Source organism: Oncorhynchus gorbuscha, unplaced genomic scaffold (assembly GCF_021184085.1).
Source record: "Oncorhynchus gorbuscha isolate QuinsamMale2020 ecotype Even-year unplaced genomic scaffold, OgorEven_v1.0 Un_scaffold_11920, whole genome shotgun sequence".
In the NCBI taxonomy this organism is placed as follows: domain Eukaryota; kingdom Metazoa; phylum Chordata; class Actinopteri; order Salmoniformes; family Salmonidae; genus Oncorhynchus; species Oncorhynchus gorbuscha.
In genome coordinates this window covers 1-6454 of record NW_025744527.1, presented here as the reverse complement: position 1 = coordinate 6454, position 6454 = coordinate 1, and the positions used below count along the sequence as shown (strand labels likewise).

The 6454-nt window shown below is 38.5% G+C and overlaps 1 long non-coding RNA gene across 1 annotated transcript; it reads right to left on the bottom strand.

Moving 5' to 3' along the window:
• Window positions 1-3656: 3656 nt before the first annotated feature.
• LOC124016922 lies at window positions 3657-6252 on the bottom strand. The gene is made up of 3 exons (XR_006835432.1): window positions 6178-6252; window positions 5102-5423; window positions 3657-4036 (listed from the first exon to the last, which is right to left on the bottom strand). It is a non-coding gene; the product is annotated as an uncharacterized LOC124016922 (long non-coding RNA).
• Between the last annotated feature and the right edge of the window lie 202 nt (window positions 6253-6454).

The window sequence follows — 6454 nt, the reverse complement described above, 5'->3', positions numbered from 1 at the left end:
GTCTTTAATCTTCGTCAATTCCTTTTTTCAAACAGGTAGCTTTCTGTTGAGTCCAGAATAGGTTACCCTTAGTTTTTAACATCTTTAAAGCAGTCACAGAGAAAACAAATATGTTTTCTTTCCCTTGGTCTTATTTTCCTGTCTTCCTTTCACAATTTCCTGCACATGTTGATATTTGGTTTTATTAAATGACCCGTCTGTAGGCCATCTATATTCAGTGGCGTCCTTAGTCCAATCATGCCTATTCATGAAAACCCAGGTTAAGTCCTTTTCCATAGAGGGGTATTTCCCAATTAAAAACTGTAGAGGGGTGGTGGGTTTCATTGTGACCGGCCCCTCAGACAACTCTGAGCTCCATATCTCCATATCAGTCTGCCATATCTCAAAAATGTTTATTTTTTTAAAATTATGGTCCAGGTGTAATGTGAATACAGATAAATTAATGCAAAATAACCCTATATGTGTATAGTCTATCCCTTAACTCACGTAAGTTTATTTAAAGCAGGGTATTAAGTAAATGATAACAGAATACCATGTAATGTATGGGCGGTGTAAAATAATCATAGACTATGGAGCAACCACCAATAGTAATGGATTCAAGATTATTTATAACTGGCATAAAGTTTGGTGTAACCTCCTCAACAATCCTGGTATCTCTGAGATAATCTTTTTCTTCCAAGGGATAAACTATTACTTCAAAACATTTTATTTTTTAAATTACATGGGTCAGTAACACACGGGTAGTTCTATTTCCTAATCTATTTCCTAATACAAGCAAGGGTGTACGCAATAAGGTTTATACCCCCACAGGCAACTCTTCCGAGAATCTGATCCGAATGTCGACTCAGTTAATTGAAATACACTGGCATTATATCGTTTATAACTAACTCCTGGTTTTACATCATTTATAACTAACTCCTGTTTTTATATCGTTTATAACTAACTCCTGGTTTTATATCGTTTATAACTGACTCCTGTTTTTATATCGTTTATAACTAACTCCTGGTTTTACATCATTTATAACTAACCCCTGGTTTTATATCGTTTATAACTAACTCCTGGTTTTATATCGTTTATAACTAACTCCTGGTTTTATATCGTTTATAACTAACTCCTGGTTTTATATAGTTTATAACTAACTCCTGGTTTTATATAGTTTATAACTAACTCCTGGTTTTATATAGTTTATAACTAACTCCTGGTTTTATATCGTTTATAACTAACTCCTGGTTTTATATCGTTTATAACTAACTCCTGGTTTTATATCGTTTATAACTAACTCCTGGTTTTATATCGTTTATAACTAACTCCTGGTTTTATATCGTTTATAACTAACTCCTGGTTTTATATAGTTTATAACTAACTCCTGGTTTTATATCGTTTATAACTAACTCCTGGTTTTATATCGTTTATAACTAACTCCTGGTTTTATATCGTTTATAACTAACTCCTGGTTTTATATCGTTTATAACTAACTCCTGGTTTTATATCGTCTATAACTAACTCCTGGTTTTATATCGTTTATAACTAACTCCTGGTTTAATGTCCCACCATCCAGTCATACCATGTGATACATAGAACAATGACAGAATATCTTATCAGAATAATCTCAACAATCAAGAGTTTATACTTGGAATTTCGCCCTAAGTCCTATCACCAAGGCTCACACAATAATCAACAATTGGCGTTTATACTTGGAATTTGGCCCTAAACCTATCACCAAGTCTCTCAATAATAAACATTTAACCCAGGAATGTAGAACCTATTTCCACCTACGTGGTTTGTGCTTCCTCCCACGGGTTGTGTAACAATAATTTCACACTTTCAATTATTCCACTATTAGGTTCACTATTAGAAATGTAGGTTCATATAAATTTAACAGCGAGGCGCCACTTACATGCCAGAATAACTCATTAACCACAACATGCTTTAGGCAGCTTTTTTTCCACCTGTGTTGTGTGGGATCTTGTTTTTGTATTGTTGCTGTTGAGCCCTACAAGGCTGTATGTTTCATTGGTTTGCTCTTGTTTTGTTGCTGGTGATGCTGCTGCTAAGAATGCTGCTTCCCACTGGCATACTCATGCTGTTCCGCTTGCCTCCCTGTGTACGTCTGAAATCACTGATCTGGACCAACACCAGGCTGCGGATGCACTTAATCACCCTTTGTGGGAGTCTAGAGGCTGCTACAGAGGCCCTGATGGCCTGTGGAGGCAATCACTCTCTGGCCAGCCCCCTGTCTGCACAACTCTGCCAGGACCTAGTATCAAGAGAGACACTCAAGTGTTTTAGTACTATATCTCTTGACACAATGATGAAAATAATCATGGCCTCTAAACCTTCAAGCTGCATACTGGACCCTATTCCAACTAAACTACTGAAAGAGCTGCTTCCTCTGCTTGGCCCTCCTATGTTGAACATAATAAACGGCTCTCTATCCACCGGATGGATGTGTACCAAACTCACTAAAAGTGGCAGTAATAAAGCCTCTCTTGAAAAAGCCAAACCTTGACCCAGAAAATATAAAAAACTATATTGAATCTTCCATTCCTCTCAAAATGTTTAGAAAAGGCTGTTGCGCAGAAACTCACTGCCTTCCTGAAGACAAACAATATATACGGAATGCTTCAGTCTGGTTTTAGAACCCATCATAGCACTGAGACTGCACTTGTGAAGGTGGTAAATCACCTTTTAATGGCATCAGACCGAGGCTCTGCATCTGTCCTCGTGCTCCTAGACCTTAGTGCTGCTTTTGATGCCATCGATCACCACATTTTTTTTGGAGAGATTGGAAACCCACATTGGTCTACACGGACAAGTTCTGGCCTGGTTTAGATCTTATCTGTCGGAAAGATATCAGTTTGTCTCTGTGAATGGTTTGTCCTCTGACAAATCAACTGTAAATTTCGGTGTTCCTCAAGGTTCCGTTTTAGGACCACTATTGCTTTCACTACATATTTTACCTCTTGGGGATGTCATTCAAAAACATAATGTTAACTTGCACTGCTATGCGGATGACACACAGCTGTACATTTCAATGAAACATGGTGAAGCCCCAAAATTGCCCTAGCTAGAAGCCTGTGTTTCAGACATAAGGAAGTGGATGCCTGCAAACTTTCTACTTTTAAACTCGGACAAAACAGAGATGCTTGTTCTAGGTCCCAAGAAACACAGATCTTCTGTTCAATCTAACAATTAATCTTAATGCTTGTACATTCGTCTCAAATAAAACTGTGAAGGACCTCTGCGTTACTCTGGACCCTGATCTCTCTTTTTCTAATTCTCTCTTTCTTTCTCTTTCGCTCTGAAGACCTGAGCCCTAGGACCATGCCTCAGGACTACCTGGCATGATGACTCCTTGCTGTCCCCAGTCCCAGCTTCTCTAGGGAGTTTTTCCTAGCCACCATGCTTCAACACCTGCATTGCTTGCTGTTTGGGGTTTTAGGATGGGTTTCTGTACAGTACTATGAGATATCAGCTGATGTACGAAAGGGCTATATAAATACATTTGATTTTGATTTGATTTTTTTATTTTTATGTGTGCAGAGGGTCCCTGGTTCGAGCCCATGTTGGGGTGAAGAGAGGGACGGAAGCTATACTGTTACACTTACCTGCTAACATGGGTTAAAGGGGGGTGTGGTGTATACCTCATATGGAGGAATATGCACAAGTCTATTCAAAATTCTAAGATACACAAAAGGGTTTTCAAAATAATCAAGAAAATTTACCGACAGGAGTCATCCAGCTTGGCCCAGTGCGAGCCTCCATTGGAGTTACTATAGTGTTGATAGGTTGCGTTGATGAAAAATCCCCAGAAATGATCAGTGCGGTGTGCCTTCCCAAGTACCTCTGGTCCCTCTTCAAGCAGCTCTGTAGTTCATGACAAAGGGCAGTGAACACCTCACTCCGGAAGTACTGGGGCTTGATGAATCATACTGGTTTGCGGTTTTGCAGGCCATTCTCCTCATCGCTCATCAGGTCCACATGAATCCTGTCCAAATGTGTTTCTCCTCTTCTGCAAGCACTCTCAACTGTGTATCTACAATAGAACCAAAAAAACAAGGGAAAACAATAGAACACAGTAAACAAATGCATCAGTCGCAAGTCATGCATATTCATATAAATCATATGAAGTCTGAACTTCACTTTAAAGCAGAAATCAGTAGTAGAAACAATAATCACGCGTTTTCCCCGTCCCTGTTTTGGTAAAAATCTGAGGGATATAAAAATGTAATAACTCTCAAATTCATAGAGAGATCTATGGACGCAAGGACTGACCATCCATGATATCAACATTATAGCTTTAACCAAGCTATATAGTGTTTGTTTACATTTACTTTGTTAACAGTCATTGGAGTTAAACTAGCTTATATCTGGGATTCTGATGTGGTGCAACAGTTGAACTGAGCTCGTGAGGCATTTAGAAGTCATTTTATTCAAGAATCAATGGATACATAACATTCATTTATAAGTCCTAAAATGTGTAGCAACTGCTGATTGCCCCTTTAAAGCCCGAGATTGAGAGATAGGAAAGGGGAATTCCAACCTTCGACATATTTCACTCTTAACTTGATTGTAGTTCCCCCAAACAGTGTTTGATATCTTGTGAAATTACTGAGATTGTTGGTATTATTGGACTATTGTGAAAACAATAGTCGAATACCATCCACCTGGTGGATGCCTTTAGCTACGTGCACTCAATGTATCACCCACAAACACCTACCGAAAGGTCATGATAATCAAACAAGATCTGCTACAAGTTTTGCACATGATACAGAACAGAGCTACAGATATTTGGACCTAAGTAGAAAACTGATTTTTTTTTCAAAATGTGTACCTAGCTCATGATTACTGTTATTTTCAGTAAAATAGTTCATGCAGTTCTGATACAGTGGCAATTAGTGTTCCAACAAAGTACAGCAATTGGTGATTAATGGGACTATGACCAGGTGGGTGGAATTCAACACCTGTTTTCATTCTACTCTTCTCGGCTCAAATATATAACTTCAAACATGTAATAGGGCCATGTATACACTTTGTATTCCAAGGACCAGGAGTAATAAACCTAGTGTTATTCAGAAACTACTTTTACAAAAAGACTTACCCGCTTTTTCCTCTGATGACCATTTGCATGTTTCTCCAAGACTGTGTCCCCTATGGTCTCAGGTAAACCTGAGAGTAATATGTGGCGCAAGAATCTGCACAAGGTCAATTTGATGTCGTTTTGGTGGCCAGGCCAGCGTCTATCGTATGTAAAAAGAGCATAATGCATACGTTTGAGAGTATCACTCTTTTTCAGTGTTTGAATGAACACCACCGAGAACATTTTGTACAACATATAACCATTCTAGACCATCTCTGAGGACGTCAGGCGATGTGTCCGTGCTCTGTGACATCGCACAGACATATTGTTCGGGGAAGTAAATCTGTGGGAGAATGCAAAAGTATTACATTTGTGTAAATGTTACAGCTCAATTCAACAATCTCTAGAAGAATCTACTAGCTAATTACCTATGCAAAAACGTATGTCTTGCTAGGTGTGTATGACACATCAGGGTTTAAACCGGTTTAGTTAGCTAGCTAGTTAGTAAGTTAGCTAGCCAGTGTTAGCTAGTTTATCACTAAGATGGTGGTGTGCAAATGCAACAACAGCTTGTACAACAGTACAAACAATTTATAGAAGAGGCCTGTGTATTAAATGTAACATAAACACATGAACAGCTTAGGCTCATCACAAGATATAGATGGCGATTTTGGACGCTTGTAAAAGTCCTGAGAACGTCGATATATGCCTTCCTCGGCAATCACCAAAAAAAGGCTAGGTAGCACCAAGCACTGAGCTAGGTAACGTTAGCAGCTAGCAATTAGCATGCATTATATAAAACGAAAACTTCTATTATACATATCATTAGTGTGGTTCATATGTAGTATCATGTAAATACACTTAATAAGAGCCATTGTTAGTTAAAACAAATTATTAAAACTAAATTAAAGAGCCAATATGTTTAGAACAAAAATTCAAATGATCTGAAACACCATCTTGCTAGCTAGCTCAGCTTGGCAACAATCATACGAATGAGAAAATCTCACTAGTTTTTCAAAATTACCAGAAAACTCATCACAGTTTAGATAAGCAAGTTCTCTCTTGAAAGCGAAACCATGCTTATAATTGTTACAAACCTGAAAACAGGATAAATAAGGAGACATTGAGAGTTTGCTTTTCCCCCCTGGGCATCTCTTCTAACACATGAAGAAATAGAGAGGCAAGTGCCTCTCAGTTGAGAATTTATGTGATGTGCACGGTCCGGGAAATGTCCAGAAACATATTAATGCAAAATGGAGAATTCACTATCCAGACATTCCTATATCATGCAAGTGTTCAGGGATGCATGGGAGTCTACAGGACAGGAAGGAATATAGCAGACCCGATTTCACCTAGAAACTCTTTTCTGGGTGT